The sequence below is a fragment of the Diuraphis noxia genome, unplaced genomic scaffold, assembly GCF_037042655.1.
Source record: "Diuraphis noxia isolate RWA-SAM2 unplaced genomic scaffold, SU_Dnox_SAM2 contig0001, whole genome shotgun sequence".
In the NCBI taxonomy this organism is placed as follows: domain Eukaryota; kingdom Metazoa; phylum Arthropoda; class Insecta; order Hemiptera; family Aphididae; genus Diuraphis; species Diuraphis noxia.
In genome coordinates this window covers 54,885,562-54,911,562 of record NW_028301711.1, presented here as the reverse complement: position 1 = coordinate 54,911,562, position 26,001 = coordinate 54,885,562, and the positions used below count along the sequence as shown (strand labels likewise).

At 28.1% G+C, this 26,001-nt stretch overlaps 1 pseudogene; it reads left to right on the top strand.

Moving 5' to 3' along the window:
* The first annotated feature begins 277 nt into the window (after positions 1 to 277).
* Positions 278 to 8,704, top strand: LOC149060932 (uncharacterized; annotated as a pseudogene).
* The last annotated feature ends 17,297 nt before the right edge of the window (positions 8,705 to 26,001 follow it).

The following is a 26,001-nucleotide window of genomic DNA, read 5'->3' as shown; positions in this document are numbered from 1 at the left end:
ACATTTTGCGGGGTAACCCCGTGCCACTCCACTCTACCAATCTAAACTTTGTTTAAAATCTGAATTTTCGTTTTACTTTTACTTTAAATAGTGCTAGAAAAATACCTCTGAAAATAACAAAGTTTGTGCATTGTTCAAATTTTAGCTTCTATAATAAAAATTTTCAATATTACAAAATTGTAAATTTTTTTCTATCAATGGTCAATACCGAGTATCTATCTAATATATAAAAATCTCGTGTCACAATGTTTGTTACAATGTTACAATATTTGTTACAATGCCAGCAAGACGCAAGGGGTCTGATTTGGCCCGTCGAACGACCAAAAGTACAAGTATGCGAGATAGAAGAGCACAAAGAAGAGACGTACAAATCCAACCGAACAATGAAAATGTACGTGTGAACATGGTGCGATTGCGTGAGGCACAAGCTGAACAAAATCAAATAAGACGATTAGTAGCGCGTCAATTCGTAGTTGACACACGCAGAACAAATGACCGACAACGCCAACAAGTACATAGAGCATTTACATCCAATTCATTCCTTCGTCTAGGATTCGAATATGGGCTCGATATTGAATATTACTCTCATTCGAAAGTAGAGATTGGTGCTATGGACAAGGAAATGCGCTGAAGTTCAAAAATGAGCCAGCCGGTATGTGTTGCGCGTCAGGAAAAGTGCAACTACCGGAAATTGAAACACCTCCTGAACCATTGAACGGTTTACTTATCGGTACGAATTCAGATTCTAACCTGTTCCTGAAGTCAATTCGAACATTCAATTCATGTTTCCAAATGACATCGTTCGGAGCAACAGAAACAGTTAAAAATAATGCTGTAAATGGTCAACAATTTAATTCAACATTCAAAATCAATGGCCAAGTTTATCAAAGAGTGGGCTCATTGCTACCAATGCCAAACGAACCACATACATTTACAAATTTACTTTATGGGCGGTGAGGACTCCGAAAGCGCACTTGCCAATCGCGTGGATGCACGTTATATATATATTACCTATATTATATTATATATATTATCCTTAATCCCGAGGGTTATTAATTATTATTAGTGACATTATATGAATATTAATTTGACATTCTCAATAGTTTACTATACGCTATGATCTCCAAAACCACTAATAAACTACAAAAAAAAAAAAAATTATTTTCTCATAGGTACATAATAACTAATAAGTAATAACACTATACACGGCCTACGAAAATGCCAAAAAACAAACTAATACGAGGGCAACGCCGTGTCGGGACAGCTAGTCTTAATATACATTCAAATTTTGAGAAAAAACAGTTATACACTTTTAATTTCATAAATTCTATAACATCATCCGATATCACGGAATAATTAACAATAAGATCTCTTTTCAAAATACACCACTGCGCAGATTCATATAGGAATTCTGATAAAACCGCTTACATATTATATGAATTCACACATAATATTCGTTTTTTCCATCACTGCTCGTTTTGCACTCTCTGTCTATCCATCATAATCATAACCATCATATGAGGAAAACTATTATATTTCACACGATTTTTCGATGTAAGTCTGCTACGATTTTGATTGGCGTCGAGCCTTTCGTGATAGATGTCGTGTGGTAAGTCGTGCGAAACACAACATTTAGAACAATATATCCCGCACAACACGCGGACACATGCGGTACGGTTTTTATTCGTGATGTCTCTTTCTCTCTCTCTCTCTCTCTCTATATATATATATATATATACGACACGTATACTAATGCAACCACATCATAATATAATAACATTGTAGTATACGTGTTGTGTCGACACCACGCGAACACACCGAATTAAACAGTTATTACTTTTAATCGTGATTGGTGAAATGTTTATAAAACATTTAAAACGACGCCGCCAGCAATAATTTGTCGGCACATTTTGCAGTTTTCATGCATTTTTACCTGGCGTGCAGCTGCGCAGTGCAATAATTAACAGTTATTATCATCATTGGTACCTACCTATAAAGCACAACATCGTGCGTTTATTCCGAATTTGGATCCCGGTGAAGGATTATATACGTACACTCTGCAGTGGCTTCACGAATACTATTTTATCCAATGAGGACAAATATCGAAACTATACCGACACACGGGCACACCCAAATTTAAAATTAAAACCTGCCTATCTCTATTTTTTTTCCTGTTATAAAATAAATATTAATAGTTTACTTTAATATCAATTAACATTCATATTATACCTAACCTATGACAGTATGACTTTTAATAATAAGTACCCTAAGAATATTATAATGGATGGGTTTAATTTCCTCCAAAATAAGTAACCGTTTTCCTTTGTACTGTCCAATTTTCAAACAAAATAAAAAAAGGTTAGATTCCATTTTCCTGCAAACACTTCAAAACCTACTGCGCACATTCAAATTTGACCTCTTAAAAGTACTAAATAAATACATTTTCTTCTCAAAAAATATTCCGAAGTTAAAATTTGAAGAATTATTTTTACTAGAAAAATGTTTACAGGCAGAAAAACAGAAATAAATCACACATCATTGTAAAATCAATACATATATTTCACTGCTCCGTTCGAAATCTAAAAAGTCTAATAATACAAACTTAGTAAATATAGTAGAAAAATAATAATATACATCAATATTTTTAGCTGTGAGTTATTAGACGAGATACTAATAATAATAATCATAAAAAATATTAGTTCAATAAATTTATAAATTTATTTTAGGTTCTGAGCGGAGAGATGAATGTATTCATTTAACAAAGATGTTATTTTTTCATCTTGAGTTAGTATTCTGAAAAAATTTGTTAAAACCATGTTAATTTTCAATAATATGTTGAATTCAAAATTCAAAGGTTTGAAAAATTCCTCATGCTTCCTCATAAGTTTTCCTACCTTTAACAGAAAAGTATGTTGGAAGTCAAACTAATTTTTTAATGAGCATTTGAAATTAAAATTTTTTCGTCATTGAATTTTCAGCCATATAATTTCACAATATTATTCTCATCGATCGATATTCTTTTTTAACTGTGATTCAAAAACGAATCGCCGTTTATACTAGAAATTTTCATCGAATGTAATTTTTACGTTTGGTTTATGAGTTTGAAAATGTATAATTGAAAGAGTTGACAGAAGCCGTGCTAACTCTTGAAGTATACGGTAATAATCACCAAAATTAACCTATTGTATATATTGCTAATATTGATCATTCTGAATTAAGACCAACATATTATATACCTTTTAATAATTATGGTTAAATATAAAAATATTTTTAACATCTAATAAAATTTAACCCATGAACGAGAACGTGATCTATTTGATATTATACGTATAACGTGTGTTACAGCATTGTGTTTATGGATCCGATGAGGTTAACGATTTTTTTTTTGTAATGTTATTATAAATTATACATTATTAAAAGTTCTAAACGTACTGTAACTTGTATAATGAGGGTATACCTACGGACATTGTGGTCTTGTTTAAAGAGGGTGCTAACCCTCTTGACAAATCAAATAAAAAGAACATTGAACAAGTAACAAAATAATCATAGAAAATCAATAATTGTATGATATGCAATGGTTTTCATATTCTGTCTATATTATACTCTGTGCATGTGCGTGTGCGTGTGTGTGTGTGTGTGTGTGTGTGTGTGTGTGTGTGTGTGTGTGTGTGTGTGTGTGTGTGTGATTCGATGCGTATCTATACATAATCATCACCGCTAGCTCATATAAACGATTTCCTCCTGTGACAAATTATAATATCATGCATTAATGCATTAGTGCATAATTCTGCGCAACTCATGTAGTTTATATATATATTATGTTATATATGTATTATATATTTTACTATTTGTACTTGTTATACTTCTTAATCGTACCAGTGCCTATATACCTATAACATAGTTTACTGTGCTGCCTTTACGTTTGCCAGTGTGACAAAGTTATTTAGACGATAATGACACAATGTTATTTTTTACTATCCATAATAATATTATGTAGGTAGTATAAATATTTTTCCTTGTAGAAATTGAATAACATTTGATTTAAAACACTTATATTATAACCCTATATGCATAATATTATTTATAATATGAATGTTTTAAATAATTACTAGGTATATACATGCACACCACACACGATAACTATTTAAATTTTAAATTTTAAGGCATTAAGCGGAGTTGCTGTAGCTAACGCGATTATATTATTTACATTCACCCATTTAGATTTATACATTGCATTTATGTATATATATATAATTTCTCTCATCTTGTGCTTCACGTGTAACTTGTATCACCTGTGTATGTATAGTGTTATGTCAATATGTCAATCATCTTTTTTGCTTATTGTGTTATGAAATACAGATTGTACATTTTCAGGATAAAAATAATTTATACATACGTTATTTTGGATTGGTCTATACAACTGTTTTATCGTCTAAAACTATGACCAATCAAAAACCGAAACTAGTATATGAATAATATGACGATTTTGTTGTACTTTAATAAGATTCAATGACTGATGGTTAAAAACCATATTAATTATATAATTGTATATATATAAATAAAGTTGGTAGGTTCAAATTACATATGACAATAATGGTATTATTAAATCATTACATTTCTTTTCCAAATACTATAATAATGGAACCTAATTTAATACGTTATATTTAAATATAAAATGTAGGCGTACAATGTGCACATTTTTAACACTTTGCAGCGTTATGAAGGTACATATACAATGTACGATCGTTAACCACATTACCTATATGTATACCTACGCCATTTGTACTCGTATACCTACGTAAATAGTAAATATAGGTACACATAATAATATATGTAAGTATTTTTTGTCCCCCTTCGATAATCTATACAAATGAGGGACGAGAAAGTCAGACTAGTTTATAATACTGAGAATTGCATAATATATCCATGTAATATATGTATATATATATATTATTATAATTTATAATGTTTATAATAAAAATGACCAGAAAATCATCTATTCAATCTATCTATTTAACTTTTGTATGTTTTTGATTGTGCATGTACTTGATTACATTAATAATTATATAAAAAAAAGGCATCGTCCGTTAAATTATTAAATACATTTTGTAATATTTTATTATCCATCATCACTATTCATTACAATAACGATGGTGATCAATGATGATCATATCTAATAAATAAAGTATGCTTGAATGGACGATGGTAATAGAGGGGAACAAACCAAATGCGACAGAAAAAACTCCTGTAAAAAAAAACTAGTCGACTGGCGTTTTAGCGCCCGTTGCCACGAGTGTACGCACGCACGAACTCCGCCCACACACGCGTCGCACCCACGTTTCTGGGTAGCCCTTTCGTTTCTATGCATTAATTTTTACTCTTTTAATTCTTTTTATATTTTTTCGACTCACCACACTAGTTATACATGTAGATAGAGATACATGTAGCCAGTTACCTCGAATCAGTCGAATCATTATTGTCATGTATGCGAGACTCCGCCCGTCACGGTCAATCCAAAAGTTCAACCTTATCATACTTATATAGGTAGTAGGTAAATTATAAAATATACTATTATCTTAATAGAGAAATAATTGTAAAGCTAATAGCATGACATATGTGAAATTTGCAATTAAAAACCACATTTCTAACATTTTCTGTAAAAATTAAATTGAATAAAATACAATAATTACAAATTAATATTTATTTTCATATGTAAAATCACTCATCAGTTTATTTACGACCGTGTTTGTATAGTACCTATTTTTATCAGTATTTACAAGTATTGTGTATTTTAAAGAACAATAAATGTAATTGACATATTATTATAAAGATTAAAGTATATAAAAAGCTATCAATTCAATACACAAGGTGATTCTTATAAGCATGCTCACCCATTTTTCTCTGATGATTCAACTATTAAAAATTTGAATTTTGGAATTTTTAAATGTAAATAAGAGTTGAGATCATAATTTAAAATTTTTGAGATTTGTTGTACAACTTAAAAAGTGTCGTCGGAAATACAAACTTCTATTTTTCAAACGAGAACATCGTTTTTCAAATTTAAAATATGTAAATGTATAATTTTTCTAAAAATTTTAATGAATTTGTAAAATTGGCCCCCATTTAATAAATACTATATCCAATTTTACATATATATTTTACTTATATAGTTGTATATAATTAATTTTAAAGACTATTATGTTTAAAAAAAAAAACATTTTAATAACCAATAAATTACTTATTTGAATTTTGAAATAGGTAGGTACTTCAAAATTTTCAAAAAATCTTCAGCCGAATATGTTATATTAAAAAAAGGGGTTCTCATTTGAAAAACAGAAGTTTATATCACCAAGGGACATTTCTTATGGTAATACAAAAAATTGAGAATTTGGAAATATGGTCTTTGAATACACTTAAAAATGACAAAAATCAGAATTTTAATAAATTCATCATTAAAGGGAAAATTAGGGTGAGCATGCGTGGGAAATCATCCCGTACAATATTATTTATTTATTTTTGAAACCTAAATAATTATTTTAACTTTGAAATAATCAGTGATACTGATAAATTAGTATAAATTTATAAAATGGACTTTTAATTGAAAAATTCTTTGTCACTAAGTGTGAATGCGGTCGTGTATTTTGAAAAATTCTTAATATTGTTTTACTATATTCTTTTTTTTTTTTTTTTTTATTAATGATAAGGCTTCAACAATAAAGTCATTAGCCGGAAAAACATGTTTACAAGTTATTTACAATCATCTTAATATTAATATTTAAATAAAGGAAGTACAGTATACAGGTATATGGTGTTAATGGTATAGGTAACAGTAATATATAATTATTTAAATTCTATTATAGAGATTAGTTATTTTAAGGAATGTTATTAGGAGGTTAAAATTAACTATATTCTTATATACAGATAAATTCAACTATTTTGCTAAAATTTGCGATTTCCATGTATTTTCATAGACTAACATACTATAAAAACAGATTCAACATTTAAATCTGCATATTGTGCAACATTATAACTTTTATCACACAGATTTTTAATTAGAATCATTGCAAGTGAAATTTATTAAAAATATGTATTTGCGTTAAAATCCAGTCCCAGCGATGTATAATACTTTTATAATATAGCCTTTGAAGATAAGGTAAGGTATGCAAGAGCTACAGGCATGATTGGTGCCATAAACTATTTTTTTTCTAAGCATTCAGATTTTAACCAACAATTTTACATTTAAACGTAAGTTATCTGTAGGCTGCATGTATATGTACCTACTATAATAATATACCAGTGATGGGCAACTCAAAGTTAATATTTTATATTGCTCGCAACTCAAATAATTCTAAGCGAAGCATCTGGCTTTTCAATTTTTTTACTACCATAGGGTTATAGTATGAATTTACTATTTATGAACAAAATAATTTATAAATACAGAAAAACGTCGAAATTGTATGAAGTAATTTGAAAATTTAGTGAGGACCAGAAAAGGACCAATTGCGGACCGCGCGCCGCCTGCAGTTTCACATCACTGTTAGAATATTCTTCATAGGTATGTTCGAAATATTGAATTTTTACAAAGCTGTTTAATTGAAAAACATTATATTGTAAATATTTAGGTATATAGGGCATGGACAAGTTTGATATAAAATTATCTATTTGTCGTAAAAGCATATATATATATATTATTCTTTTATTTATTTAACTGTCATTTAATATAACGAATTTGAATGACAGCAAGTTTTAATAGAGACAGCAAACGAATTTAATAAATAAATACATTTAGTGACTTCAACATTTTGTTTAAAAATATTCCATTTATGATAATAGTGATTTTAACCGTCAGAAGTAATAAGCTTTACATAAAAATAAAGACAATCTGTAGAATGTAGATGTATGTCAAATATTTTATTTACCAGAAAACAGTATAAAAATAAATTATTATTGTGAATGGCTGACTGTTCTAAAAAAAAATATTTTTGTTGTGCTATCCTCCCTATTTTAAGATCTTAGCCACACTTCTGGTAATACCGATAACAACCAGCTCCTAACCGCAGTGGACAGTGCTGCAGGGTACATCGATATCCTTCCAAGATTTATTTTTTTATGTCCGCACTTTTAAACTGTCGCCAAACTACCTATTGCAAGCAGAACGTTTCGAAGTAAAACCAAAATGATTGATTATTCGCCAAGAATGAAAAACAAAAAGTTGTACATTTGGATAAGATTTAATGTGAACATAATTTTGGAAAGATCGATATAGTTTAGAGATTTGGCGATAATTCGAAATCAATGATGAACCACCTTTTTTTTAATAGATGAAATAAGAATAAAAATACTCGCTCTTACGCATGCTAAAAACTATATTGTGCAATAACAAACACACCTTCTGTAGCATTAAATTGCTTATATGTACAAAAGCCTACTCAAAAAAATGTGAACATAAGGTCTACAGTTATGGGGTAATGCGAAAAAATCAAATATTAATATAATTCAGCATTTCAAAACATTGCTCTTAGGAAACTATCACAGGTACACCTTCCTATGTCTCAAATTTTTATCTACATTCAAACCTAAAACTAAAAACAGTTAGTGATAAATTTAAATGTTTCTATAAGGGATTCCACAACCACCCACTTATTCGAATCCAACTATCAAAAATTTGGCACTACAATTCCAGGTAATCCCTCAAGACGCCTAAAGCACAATTTGTGTGGTGATGTGTTATACCTAAAAAAAAAAAAATATATATATAAATAAATAACAATATAATTAAATAATAATAGTTAAATTTAATAATCAAGTAACCATAGGAAGTGTCATTATGGATCCTTCTTTCACAATAATTTTCCTGTCAATATTGTACTCTTAGCATATATTCTTATTGTATAGTGATACAGATTGTAAATTATTCATAAAAATAAAAAATAGATGAAATGAATGTCATATTCCAAAGAAATGGGAAAATACCTCTATTGAGAGATAGGTATATAAAATAATATATTAGATAACACTGGTTCCAAGATAAGTCTAAAGAAATATAGTAGGTATACCTATACCATCTGGGCCAATATTAGAACATAGCTTCAGGTCGGAAATCATATTTAAGATAAGTATTTAATTTAGCTTTTACTGCAATAAGAGTAATTGAGTTTAAATTTAAGGTAGAATTACATACGCGTTACACCAGTAAACAGTATACCTATATTATAGGTGGTCATCCTAATTCCTAACTAGTTTTGGTTTTTTAAATGTTCTAAAATAATTACCAATCGCTGGCATATACGGTAGCCGCATGCGGTGTTTACACGATACATACCTTGCTATCTATACAATATATATATACAGGCACCTATATAGAGTATACATACATATATATATATATATATATATATATATATACTCTTGTTAATAGTATATAAAATTAATTTAATTAGCGTAACCGATATTGTATTTATTATATTTATATACGTAAATTATTATCATAATATAATAATATTATATATGTGTATATGTATACCAAAATAAGAATCCGTAAACTACGACGTTATAATATTATATAAATATCTATATATTATGGGTAGGTACCTATAAGTTATTAATATGTGTACGAGAGGGGTAATTACAGAGCGTTTACAATAGCCGGTAACTGATAAAAATCAATTGTAAACACGTTGGTGTCGATCGGCTGCAGCTACCTATAGTGTATAGTCTATACAATACATACAGTATATACATATATTATTTAATATTATATACCATAAATATAATATATAGGTATATAATAAACAATATAATATAATTTATTTTATATAATAACGTTCAAGTACTTATTATATATTTTATACGGCTGACGGCTTTTAAAATCGCTCTGGGCGACGGAACTCGCGTTACAATATATTTTATTATCATACAGATGAGTGACAAATTATATATATAAAAAAAAATTTATCGTATCCGTATAATACTATAAAATACGCAGTTAATTTGACGTAATTAATAATCGTATATTGCGATCATAATATTATATTATGGGAGAGCCGTCGGCGGATAAAGAACGATCGACGATGACGACCTCATCTCGAGTATATTTATTATAATAAATAGGGCTGGGATTTTGATGCAAAGGCGTCTTTTTTTCTGGTGTTTTAAAATATTGGTCCATGAGTTTAATATGTGTTTTATAGGTGATACTGTTATTTTAAAGTAATTTTCTTTTCTCCGCATATTTTGAAAAAATTAACTTTAAATATATTTTTAGGACACATTTGATCATTTTTAGTTAATTTTCTTAGTCTCAGAACATTTTTCGAAATTTGTTCATAAAATAAATGAAAATTGTTGCAATTACATAAGACTTTCAAAAAACTGACAGGAGTACGAATAATAAATTATATTGCACGACAAGTTATCGTCGATAACAATTTTATTACAGGTCTTTCTGCTCAAATTATCGTGGTTAGAACCAAAGCTAGAAAACAATTTACACTTGGGGTGCACATTTTTTTTTCATTTCTATTATTGAATAATTTTGAGGTGCAAAATGATGTAGGACCTTTAAAATGGTCAATGAGCAAACGATGTATAACGCAAAAACCGAACGATGTGCAAATATCTTACAAAATAAGGTTAAAATTAACAATAGTGATGCGGGTTATATACCTATTATTATTAATTTTATTATACCATACATACATAAAAAAAAAAAAAAAAAAAACACTACCATAGAATCATTTTCAAACTTTTTCCAATGTTTAAGCTATAGCCTATAATGCATTTTTTGAGTGTTTTTAAGTCGTTTTTGCATTTTTTTAAAGGTAATTTTTGGAGATTTTTCAGGTCATTAAGATCCCAGCCATAATAATAATATAATATAACACATAAGTACAAACATGATGTGTATTTTTTTTATTCGTACTTTTTTTTCGTCGGAGACTTAATTTTTTTTTAGTTCTTAAATTCACCGGACACTACTGCAGCACTGTAATGATAATATATCCGTTTACGGTTAATACCACACATACCTATAGGTTTCACGGCGGCTTTAGTGTTTTGTGTGGTTCGCAATAATTATACAATACCGCAGTAAATGCACACGCGTATGTAATATAAATCCGAAAATTACCGGGACACAACCGCAAACAACATCCAACAGGTCATGCGTAAAAACCTAACCAGTAATATGATATAACAAGGGGTATCAATCATAATTATTATTGAGAATTGATGGCCGTTTATTACTCATATGCTATATCTATACGCATGATATAAAATGCGACGTATATTACCAAACGGTCAATTTCATGGCAAGTGTACCTATAATATATTTAATATGTGTAAATTTTAATTTTTTTTCTTCGTCTTTGGTAATCATCGCTCATAGCAGGTAAAGCAAATTTTTAAAATTATTTTTTACTAGTTTTTATTTTTATAGTTTTTAAGTGACAAATAGCATATCACATTTTCATTTACTGCTGCAGAATATTATTTATTTTTAAGAATAAGAATAGATTCCTTTAATCGCCTTTTAATATTGATTGTTGTGTACTAATACTGTTCCCAAGAGACCAGAATATCATGCGCCTATCTATATATAATCTCTTCATATTCGAGCTTATTATGACTGTTACGTAAGACGTAGTGGCATAGAAGAATGGCGGACTTGTAAAGTACCTATTTGAGTAAATATGTTAAAACAATATTTTAAATACTGCCTTGGACTTATTCGTCTGTATTTAAATATCAAATACTTTTATGTTAATTTACAAATTCCAAACAAATTATTTTTTATTGTTAATTGTATTTTTAGATTAAAATATAAAATTGTTTTATTTATTTTTATTTATCAGTAGGTTAAACATTATACAAAATTAACTAGGTATCTCAAAGTGTATATGATATCTATAAATGTGTTGTAACTAACAATTTTAAATTTATTTATTATTATTTATTACTTATTACTAATTAGGTATTATACCAACTTTTTACCTATTTCTTTACAATTGAATAAGTACTTATAATTAAAAAAGTATTTGAAATACAATCTGAAAAGTTGTATTTGCATCTGTAGACTGTGTTTAAAGAAAACCAATTTTAAAAGTATTTTTGATAAGGCCAACTATGACACCCATAAACCATATAACTATTTACCTATATACAATATTATGTCCATTCCATAGCTATTTAATAAAAATACATCGCACAATGGTCATGAACAGGTAAACATCACATGCTGTAGAATACAGTAATTGGTTCATCTTAAAAACTAACCAACTCAGCGTACTGTAGTCAATGTACATTTGAATTTATTACAAAAATAAATATTAATCGATTAAAAAAGCTGGAGAATCGCAAGTATAAGAAGATTATATATAGATTAGTATAGATAATAGAAATACGTAGCTCACACCATCGACAAACAAGGGAAACCTTCGAATATAAGCTTCTGAAACGAACAGAATATTATTGTGTAAAATTAACACTATAATATGATATTACATTTAATCCTAGATAAAAATCTTTTTTTTTTATATATATAGATATAAACTTAACATCGGTTGTGTACATAATTTTTTATATGTGTACTCACATAAATAACCTATAGTTTAATCAAAAAATTAGATCTTCGATTGAATTTGACGCCAATGACCTATATAAGTGCCAAGACGCCCCTATAACAATAACAATAGAAATATATATATAATACAATAGCAAAATCGAATAATTTTTCAAATAATATATTCTTCAACTCGTACCTACGTGTACCTAATACAAGACGTAATTCCAATAAAAGATACTCATGACGATTTCAGCATAAACAATAAAATAATATGTAAAACACGCAATAAAAATTATGTTGAAATTATTTTTCGTTAAATTCAATTCTAGAGTCTAGAAGCTATATACGTGTGTATATATAGTATATAATAGAAAGATCCGACAAAAAAAAAAAATGAGAATTAAACGTACGATAAAAATTGTTAATATTATATAATAAGTTAATAATTTATGAAATATACTCATACTAACAAATTCTCAAAAATCATATTTTTAAAAAAGTTATTACATTCCAAATTAATTTAACCAAAATATATTGAATTTTAAAAATTCTATAAAATTAACTTCTTGATTTAAATAAATATTTTTACCATCAAATTGTTCTTATAATAAGATTCATTAATAGGCTATTTTGAATTTATCCAAAATAATTTCCATTAAGTTTTAAGTTTTTTATCTTCAGTATTAAAATATAAAAATAAAAATGTATATTAAAAATGTAGTGCAAGTGTCAATGAATTAAATAGAAGAAAAATTTAAATAGTGAATACAACAAAAGTTATTCCATACCATTGTGTTGTCAGATCATTGTGAGACACCCTTGTAACGTGGTCGGGGGAACGACCAGTTAAATATAAGATATCCAGTGAGAGTCGTAGGACTCTATAGATATAATTACCGTAGCCAGGGGTAGATATATATATATATAACAGGATCTTAAATATATTTAAATAACTAGGATTCCGTTTCAGTTATCATTAAGTTTTATTATAGATTAAACACTTACAAATAATAATACTCGCAAGCTATATAAATTATATTCTATCCAACTATCTGACTGTATCGTAGTTGTACGGAGTTCGATGTTTGTTGAGTGTTGAGGTCTAAGGTACACAGTGAACTACCTTACTTCATACATGGTGTGTATTGACCATAGGTCTTACAGTTATGAGTGTGTGTTAATATTATTGTATTGGTCAGCAGTTCATCGTACATAATGTTAAGTGTGTAGACGTGTAGTACATATATATATATATTTAGGTATCATGTAACATATTATAATTGTTACACCCTATATTATACTATAATTTAGTATAAGTTATTCAGTAGACCTATATCATATAGGTACTCATAGAATTCGTTTTAGTGTCAAATTTTAGTTAAGTATATAATTGGTAGTATTTTTGGTATAAATGTTCGATAATGTATCTATTGAATACCTTCTATAATATTAATATTAACTAACTATTTGATTATAGCCACACTATTTTTGATTACGATTGTATGATTACGTTACATAGTCGAATTCAAATGCGAAAATCCTAATAGCATGTATACCTACTTTTGCTTTGTAAAAATATATGATCAATAAAAGGCTAATATGACACTCTCATTCGCAGAAAATCCTTTAGAAACGATAACAGAACACATGTCACATGTATTAACCATCCTACGTAAAAATCTATAGACTGAAATAGTGAAATAACAATTTCGGTAAATTAAATAACAAAATTAATAACACAATTATTTTTATAAGCATTATTGAAGGTCAAATTGTTCATACAATTCTACTAAATCATGACAATTTGCCAATTATTTCTTAAGGTTAATAAAGTAAAAAAGTATTAAGTGTAATACCAAAATTTAAACATTAAATATAAAATTCCTTCTATAGAGTTGTTCTTAAAGCAATTTAAAATAGGTACATAGGTAATTCAATATATTAATTAGGTAGGCCCAATTTTTATCTTTTATTTTGAACAATTTCAACAAATTCCAATTTTATCAACAATTAATTCAAGTGGAACCTATCATAGGTGTATTACTAATAGGGCGAATAATTTCTTAAAATAATATAAGAATAAACATGTAACAACAGCATGTTTAACACTTAAACGTTCACACTAATTGGATGTACCTATAAAATTTAATTATATTATTCTATCGTGTTTGTGTGTATAACGATGGATGACTATAAATTTGCAGTACCTAAGTATGTTTAAAAATACTACATAATGCTAATATCATCATGCTGTGGAAAATGTTATATACTTTAATTTATATTATTCTCGTAATTTATGATGCTATAAGTATACAATATTCTACAAGTCATAAAACATATAATTTTTTATATGTTTATCAAGGCGTAAAAATGAATTGTACAAATAATAAATATTATGTTTACATGAACGGAACCTGTCATTTTTGACAAATTATTATGTTGAACTTATAATGATAAAGATTTAATTTAATCGACAATATTCTTCAAAAGCGTCAATACACAGTTCCTGATATAACCATGAATTTAAAAAAAAAAAACAATTACATGTCTCATTCATATTTAAAGTCTATTGTTACTAAAATTTAATGATTATTTAATCAATAAATTAAAAAATAATAAATCTTTAATGAAGTATAAATAGTGAAGTTAAATAATCTGTTTGACTAATGTATTACAGTTTATTATATAATATGAATGTATTTTAATTTTTAGCTCGATGTATAATGATATACGTTACGACGGTCTACAAAATTGTAAAATCAAAAAACAGACGCCTCCAGTGAACTTAGATGTTTGTTAGACAACGTACATTTTGGCTTTTCTTAACGGCCGATAATTAATACGGTTTTCAGTAGATCGGTATATAATATCATTTAAGTAATTTAATGTTGAGGCTTACGTAGGTACGAATTCTATGTAACGTGCAATTACAGTTCAAAACGAAACGTTGAAATCACTTACATCGAAATAATTAGTATTATTATACGAGTAATCAAACAGTGTTCGAACAATAATTTAGTCTGTCACTATTATTCTCGAAGTAAACATATTATACAATTATATCAGTGAACGAGAGAAACTAATCATACGTCATTAGTTGTACATATTATATTTCATGCATATAAATTATTATGGTATTGATATTATTATATACGCACGATATCGTTTTTCCCTCTTGAATTTCTTAGATTGCGACTTGTATGTAAAATATAGTTCTTCTTTTAATATTATAATAACATTAAAACATTAATTATTAAATTTTAATTGCCGTTTTATAAAATACGCGTTATTAACAATTATGAAGACGCAGAACACAACTAACAGTACGTCCTAATTGCAACTGTCAACGACGTACAATATTTATATCATGTTTAATAAATTATTTTAATAAGTGTGTTACTAAATCAAAACTATATGGAACGTTTTAGCGCACATTATAACAAACAGCGATAATTCGTACGATTGTTACGATTGCATTATGATGATGAGTTGCAATAATAATTTAACCATTTTTGGATTTTGGATCTTATTGCAATCTAAAAATGTTAGGTGGGTAGGAAGAACACATTAAATAGACAAATTAAAAAAAAACGATGGTAAATTCTTCACTTTAACATAGCAACATCGCAAAATGCAGTGTTATCATTATTATTATACAGACTTTACATTTCAATCAAATTTTTTTATATCGTTGAACATTCTCAGACCACAATGTTATAATACAATGATTATTATACTCTAATAACCTAAAACCTACCTACTGTGTCAAACATTTTAATCGCATATATTATATTATATACATTTCGGTTACCTAGTACTTTTTAAATGTTTCAACTTTACACACTTTTTACGGATTCATTTGTACGATACAGTAGAAACTCGATTAACCGTCACAGTCGGGGCCAGGAATATAATATGACGGTGTTAATCAAATAGATGGTTAACAGACATTTTACAAAAAAAAAAGTTTATATATATATTTTACGAATGTTTTTCATACTTTTTACATATTATATACCTACATACCAAAACCAAACTAAACAATATTAAACTAAAACATATTATATGAAATAATTCTTTTTTTCTTTTTTTGATGCTCTGGCTTTTTTAGACAGTACAGCGACTATAGTTTATCGTCTACCTAATTTCCCTAATTAACTTTTTTTTTTCGGCAGTGATCGCTGACGTGTAACACAGAATGGCGGTAAATCAAGTGACGGTTAATCGAGTTTCTACTGCAATTATATTGTAATATTCGTACTGTATATGGATCCGTTTAAAAGTACCTAACCTAACCGAAACCGATAAAAACAACAATATTCCCTGAAACGTTTAAAAAATTACCTATGGAACGGTCGCAGAAATGTCCACACAGTATTATAATCGGTAATATAAAATTTTTCTATTATTTAAATCCAACTACAAACATTGTAACAATATAAAAGTTAATAATTATTACTATTGATTTATCAATATAAATAATTTGTAAAAACGATCCAAGTATACTGCATCTAACATTACATATTATAGTATTTATTTAAAAAAACATTTTTAAGGATTAATATTAATATGCTTAATATAAATATTTCATTAACTCCGAAAATATTCATGAGAATTTTGATTTAGATATACCAACATTTTCAAAAAAAAATATTCACTAAATAAGTTTCAGCGAAAATTAAATTAAATCTCATTTAAAAAATAGAAGTTGGTATAGTCACAGGACACTCTTAAATAGTGCCTAAGAAATATAGTCTTTTGGTCTACTTAAAAATTATTAAAATCAAAATTTGAATAAATATACTATTAAAGGGGAAATGGGGGGAGGGGGGGGGTTGAGCTTGCTCAAAAAATCAGCCTGTATTTTACACGACGTTGCAGAAGAATATAGTAATGCTATTAAAGTCGTAACACTATTGCACTGCACATAGTATATAGTTATATATTATATTATGACTTGTGCAATAGAAACTGAAATTATACACACGGGTTTGGGTTAATCTCGGTAATAGTATATTCCAATACACGACTCGTTTTTAACACATGCTAATAATATACGTAATATATCTATATATAGATATACATGCCCGTACACATACACGACTATAATCACGTGATTACAATATCATTATTATTATGGACGATGAAATATTATATTATATGTGTGTTGGTGGCAGGTATATGTATATAGGGTTGCTTTCTCTGCCCGCAGTTTGCCAATATTGCATATTTATCTACCTACCTACCTACGCTATAGCGATATTCGTATAAAATATAAATATTTTACAACAACATAATATGATTATATCGCGTTGTACTGCGTGTAAAAAAAATAATGTCTTTGAAGTTCGAATCACGCTAACAAAAACTCCTCGATCCTATTGTTTTTATGGGTGACATAACGATTATCTGCATACTTATTACTTACCTAGTTACCTATAATATGTGTATTTTGAAACACATATTACACGTCATACGACATAATATCATGGGATACCAACTCATATATATAAAATCGAACGAACCGACACAGACATTATAATTACAATATACCGTTACACAGTTTACTGCAATTGCCGTAACTTTTTTTTGTGGATAAATTCGAATATTATGTAAATCAACGGTAAATAAATCGTCTGAGCGATCGTTATTAATATATTATGTAAATATTATTGGTTTTACAAAAAAAAAAAAAATGTTCACCGATGGTCCCTTGGCCATTCACGCGTGTAGTGCTCAATGTCTTTTGAAGAAAAAAAAATCATGTATTTAAACATAATATATGTGTAAGTAATAAGTTACAAGTTATAACCATATTAATTTAGCATATTCAACCGACAGTCGTTCACAATACTTAATTTAAATAAATTTATTTCAAACAAAGAGGTCCTGCATTAACATTATTATGCCGTGTAATAATGGTACATAAAGACAAAAATTATACACTTATCGTCTTTATCCGTATAAACACCTAGTTGTTTGGTTTTAGGTAGACAATATTAGACATTGGTAAGAATCACAAGCTACGACCGCTCACAATCACAACCTAACTTTTAGAACGGCTTACATTTTTTAAACCGTTTTTACGGCATCGTCTAATCGTAGTAATTGACTATGCAATATGAATACCATAGATACGATATTATACTTCTACGTTGATTCCGTTTACTAACTTATTCTAACAGTATAAAATAATATAATACCTATAGACTACATCTATATGCAGTAATTTACAATTTATATATTTTGCACAATTTGTTTCATTATGAATCATGATGCGCCATATTTCTTAAAAAAAAATATCAGCATGCAACTATGCAAGTACATATTTTTCTTGAAATATTATTCCTCGCACCAGTTTCAAAATAAAATAAATAAATAATTAGGTTATTAACATACATTTTATGAAATCAATATAAGCATAATATATTGTAGTAGAATACAATTTAAAATTTAACCTTTAAAATATTTTCGTTATCAAAAAAAAACTAATTGTATAAATCCTAAAAATATTCTACTGCTGATTATGATAACCAATAAATTAAAAAGCGATGTAAAACAACATATGTTTTATGGTAAAAATAATTAGTGTGATAATCACAAAAATCGACTAAATATAACTTACAGTTACATCGTAGACGGTTGGACTTGGACCTTCGTGAATTACTCTCATAAGGCAAGAGGGGGGGGGGCTTTCATTTGGGCGAATGACCCAAAATAACATATCGTTTGGGCGAATTTATACATATCATTTGGGCGAAAGTTACAAAGACCCCTAATTTATCTAATACATCGTTTGGGCTAGCTATAAATATATATTTATAAACATTTATATAGACTAATAGGTTTTCCTTTCCATTTTTAAGACTCTCGGTTAACTCTAACTGGTATGGTTAAAAATCTATTATATTATCAAATATTTATATAATATTTATCATATTAACTAAATTTTAATTAATAAATGTTACACTTCAGTATCTGATTAGATTAGACATGCGCAAAAAATGAAAACCCACACATCTTAGTACAATCTAACAAATTATCATTCACTATCTATATTTGTAAATTGGCTTGTAAATGCCAATCAGCCGAAACGACATAATAATAATATTTAGCTGTAGTAAATATTATAAAAATTATTGTAGACGTAGGTATGTTACTTCCCTATTATTCCATAATTTATAAATTCGCCTAAACGATCAGTCAATTTCTCAGCTGTAGCCCATAAGCACAAAATATGGCCCAAACGCAACCCAAAAGCGCAAATTAATTTTTCTAAAAAAAGTGTATTTTATTAAAATCATTTAGTTATAAACATATAATTATAAAATCATACAGTTATTAATATACTATATATGCTATTCGTGATTATAAAATTTGTATTTAAATATAAATAATTATAAAAATTGTATTTAATTTAATAGCAACAACCAATAGATGTTTTATTGAAGATCAATAAAAAAAATAATTGATTAAGTACCTTAATATTAAATTTGAAATTTGAAGCCTAATGTTTTTAAGTAATCCAATCTTGAAATATTTTATATTTTTCATCATAATTTGTTACGATAAAATTCGATAATACTAAATATTAAATTAAACTGAAATAATACTACTATAATAATTTTAAAATGAAACCTATAGTGTAATGGGTACAATATTTTATCAGATAATACAATTTATTTTTGCGCTTTTATACCACTACTAAGGTACAAAAGCGCAAATTTGTTTTGCGCTTTTGGGCTTCACCGAATTTCTCGCCCAAATGATATATGCTTTACTCAGGTAAATTTTGGGTCTCAAATGAATGACACCCCTCTCATAGCAATTTATAAATATTTATTATTTATATACAATTTACCTAACTAATACAATAATTGAACGGACGAATAAAGTGTAGCCGTGTATAAGTATTGTTTTAGTGAATTATTTAACAGACAAATACTTAGATTGACATGCGCAGTAGTTGTTTCCACTCAGCTTCTATGGTATAGTATTATTATCGAAAAATAATGTACCAGTTGCGCTGAATTATAACATATATAATATGTTGCCAGTTGTCCTCTTGGTAATATTTGTAATTTCCGTACATACATATTATCACGACACACACACACACACACACGCATAGGCGTATAATATATATATATATATATTTATTTATACCTAAACGTATATGAATGGGTACAGCGCTGAGGTGAACGAAGCGAAACGAGTGCTGCCCGGTCTTTGTGAACATCCTGTCCGGCTTTTTGTTTTCATCGATGCGTCCCATAAAAGACGTTTAAACTAGTTGTTGTTCGTATACCTATTACGTATATATATATTAATATTATTATATATACGATTATCGTAAGACTGCCGACAACTGTCCGTATAATGCCTAACAAAAGAATTTCATAGACAATAATATTATTCTAAGGTATATACAAATAATATTTTTTCAACACAATGATTTTTTTCTTCTGAAATTCCACGTTTAAAATTGAACAAAAAAATCGTTTCAATAATAATGCTATAAAATTTATTATTTATATTGTCTAGTCGATAGCTGATAGAGCCGTAGAAAATAATATGTCTATTATTGCATGAGATAACATACTAATAATCGATAATAATACTCGATGGAATTAATTTTGCCGAAAATTATATTCGCGGGAAACGATCAACTCCGGATTTAGACAATTCATTGATTTTAAATTTTAATATTCAATGAGCATTTATGTAACACACGAAACAGGTGTCCTACGATAATAAATTAGTAACTATACGGATCATTCGCACGCCTAATAGAATTATTTTCAATTTAGTGTAATTTATGTTTTGTATTTTTTTTTAAATATTTTCAATTATATAAAATCGTACAGGTTAGATTTAATTATTTACGGTTGATGGTGCGTTTTGTGTAATAGTAAATGTAATACATATTTTAAATAAACAAACAAGGTTATACCTATATTTTAAATAAAATATAATATACCTACCAAGGTCCAACGTACTTTCGTGGTACACAGTACACATGCAACAATTATATTGCACTTGGTAAAAGCTTGTGTTTAGTTTAAGTCGTATTTAAATTAGTACAATCACAATGATTGGCTTACACATTACACGATATAATAGTTTTTTATTTTATTTTTATAATAATATATACATATTTTACTACTTACATATTATTACACACTACACACGTGCACGTATTGCGTATGGCATCATATTATATCCATTGATATTATATACCGTCCGACAAAATGCATTTAACTTGTAGGTACTTTTCGTTGCACTCGAGTGCAGATAATATAGCTGTGGTATAAAACATTATTACTTTATACATATATTGTATTATAACGTTCTCGAACGAAATATAATAATATATATTTCTCCTCTAAATAATAATAATGATAATAGGGAAAAAAAATCTGCTTGTAAAATATAATAGATATTACAATAATAATAAAAAACCGTTTGACCACATCTGTTGTCGTATTATTGTATGCGTGTATATATATACATACACTCACCATACCTAAATAACATATATTATTTATATATATATATATATATATATATATATATATATATATATATATATATATATATATATGTATTATATAATATTATTTATAAAATGTACATCCGTTGAAACATAATATATATTTATATAAACACGAAATAAACACAAGTCTTTGGACGACTACGTGTACGTGTGCGTATGAGTATGTGTAAAGGTACACATAGAGTTTTTCTAGCGAAACACACGCAATACGTGTCCGGACGAGAAGAGAGAACGTACATACTTGGCCATTTTGTTTCGTGCACGGACCACAACTCAACTGAAACATCCAAGGTTTATGTTTATCCACGCATATATATTCACACACACACACACACACACATATGTACGCTCACACGCACAGGCATATTTCGTGACAGCATGACATATTATAATACAAAAACAATTGAAAAATTCATAATGAGGTCTCGTATATGTGTACTCGTATACTATTATATGTGTGCGTGTGTGCGCATCTTTATATATATATATCGTGTACATACAGCATACACCAAACCAAACATCACGACAAATTATAATATATATATTTATAATACAAAAAATGTATGTAGCAAACAAACAATTGTTTGTATAAACAATATAATAATACTCAATACTGTTTAATATACATATACATATGTTTAAAGGCTTACATTTATATGTACACTGGTACGGTTGAGTATGATGTTAACATTTCGATACATACTCATAGGTTGGAATAATTTATTCAAATTGAAAACCCACGAATGTTGAACGGTATTATACCATGTATTTTTATAAACATATATTTGAATGTACTTGTTTAGGAAAATTTCTATCAAGACGACATGTTAGTAACTACACGACACAATACTAATATTAGTATAATATAAGTTATACTTTATAAGTAAATATCAAGAGGAAGTCTTTACCGTACCTATGTATTGCCTCCATCTTACGCAAAACTCACAGGAAAACTCTCACTCCTCGTTGATATGTCGGAATTTTGATTTTTTTTTTTTGTTATCTAAAAGAGTAGAACTTTTTTTAGGTCGGATCGAAGCTGGAATTTTCATTTTACATTGAACAATACTAGACAAATACATTTGAAGAATAACAAATATTGTGCATTATTCAAATACATATTTTAGCTTTTATTCAGCGCCATTGTCATTTTGAGGAGTGGTCATTAATTTCAGGTACAAATTTAGTACACGCAGTGGCGTGGCGAACTCGAATATTTTCAGAGGCAAGTATATTTTGCGATACCCACCCACCAATCAACCATAATTTTGTCTCTCAATTGGAAATAGAGTGGGGGGAGGGGGTGATTGCTTTCACAGACAATTGTACTTATTAGGTAGGTATTATTACCAACTAATGGTTAGTAACCACTGCCTACTGGATACTAGCTTTCGTTTATATCAATATTAGACAATATTAAAATATTATATTTTCCTAAATTCGTTATTATGAATTTAAATTATTTCCCATTCACCCAGTGTCGCCCACCAAAAAAAGTGAGAGGTGGCCGTCTCTCGATTACCCACATCGCCACGCCACTGAGTACACGTAAGTGCAGGGTATCGCAGAAAGCTTGATTAACCGAGTTAACGTCGTCAAAAGGTATTGAGTGTTATCAACCCAATTGTGTGGGTATAAAGCGCAATGGAAATTAAAAAACTTTTGGGATAGATTCATTATCGGAACATTGTTAACTGTTAGTAATGATAACAATGAAGCAGAATGACAGGGGTCACGTGGTACGCGGGTATTTAGGGAATTATTTACAGTCTGTTGTCGTTGTGGAAAATCTGTTTCAGTAAATTGTTAAGTGATTTTGTCACATATCCTTAATCGGATGAAGTTCATGACGACAAGCGAATCAAGAATTCAGTGTATTCTTGGACCCAGAGTTATAAAAATATTAAGAAGGACCGTATTTATCATACGCCCAAAATATATTGGGAATCTTGAAATCGCCACAAAATATAAAAATACAATTAGGATTCGAATTTCGAGCAATGGCCGAATTTATAACTATTAGATGGGATTCATAAAGTTGGGCATGTGAATTTGGGGGAGAGGGTAAACAACTGAGCTTACCACAAACTTCAATATTATTGAATTGTATTATGTTGTATATTGTATATTATAAGATTATATAATTTATACACGAAACCAAATTATTCAATTACATTATCTACAAACTGCGATATACTGTTATTGTATAATAGACACAGTTGTATACATATTATTATTTAATATTTAAAACGTTTATTTTAAGAAACGTTCCGTTCGTGTCGATCCGACACTGCGAAACTGACACAGTGACACGGCAGTGTTCGTCAAATTTCTCGTAATTACAATAATACCTACTCATGACGTAGTGTATATAATAGTACGATGAGATTTTAATATTAAAACTTCTGTCAGACACGTCATATAATATACGTACGATGTTCGAGCCAATCGCAAGCGCTTCGTATCAGAGGACAGGCACATTATATATTATAAATATACGCGTATATGAATGGTTCCTCGGAATAAACAAACATGACGATATTTACATAAGGGAATGATCGAGGTCTATGGGAAATTACGGTTTTCGTTATTTTTCGGTGGCGGGTTAAAACCTCTGAACGAAAAAGTTCCCGAAAAACGTTGACGGTCGCGTGTAAATAAACGACGGTGCCCCTATAAAATATATATTATACGTTGTCAAACTGTAATGTTATGTTTAATAAAATATGATAATGCAATGTATATGAAAAAAAAAAAAACATTTTTAAGCAAATCGGTACAATCGATATCGGATATTGTTGATGGTTAACGCATAATATGACATATGGCATATTAAAATTATGTTCAAATAGTCAAACTAATAAAAAAAAAACAAATTTAATGATAAATTATTTTTCATGAGTTTTCTCCTTTCTGTTTATTACTCAATTAATTCGAATTATTTTATATCAGTTATTAGTAATCAATATAAGGAAACAAAAAGTTATTTTGGTATTTATATTATACTATACCTATAGAGAATACGTATGTTATCGATCACCTATATAGATGGCTGCATCCGAGTTGGGTCCCGAATTAAAAATTGCTATACTATTTGGGTCCGTTATTTTTGCATGTACTACACACTAGTTGGGTCCGCGATTTTTTTTTTTTTTTTGATGAGTACTACACAATATCATTTTTCTTCCTATTTTAACAGACTTAGGACTGTCTATGATCTATTTAGACAAAGGTATGGTTAATAATATTTTTTACAGTTTATTATTTTATTTTTTTTGCCATTAGAATTTTTACTAATAATAAATGGCAATTATATGCAGGTACTAAACAAAGAAATAGTATTAAAAATGTTAGATAACCATCGTCTATAACAATCTAAGAAAATATCACTAGAAAATAATGTCTTTTAACAAAAATACATCTATTTATTCAATGCGATTTTTGAAAAATTATCTTTACCACAAAAATAAAAATAAAAATATAATCAATTGAATATTATCAAAAATATCTATGTAACATTATGGTATATAGGTATAAAAATATTTTTTAGATAAAATCAGTTTAAAAAAATAACACTCATTACTCATTAGTCAAATTAAATAAAATAAGCTAAAAAATAAAAATACCTAAGTTATGTATTTTAAAAATATTAAATTCATAGTTTTGTCGTTTTATAGTTATCTCCCTATGATTCTTCGCACAAACGTGATTGCGAATATTTTTTACTGAGTGGGCCAAAGTGCACTTTCTATTATAGACCACACTAAATTTTTAAATAAACGTTTAGTTAAGATTCATTAAATTTTCATGATTTTAAAATAAATCATGATCGATCATTTTAAATTATCTCATGAGTTATGACTTATACAAAAATATAGTATTT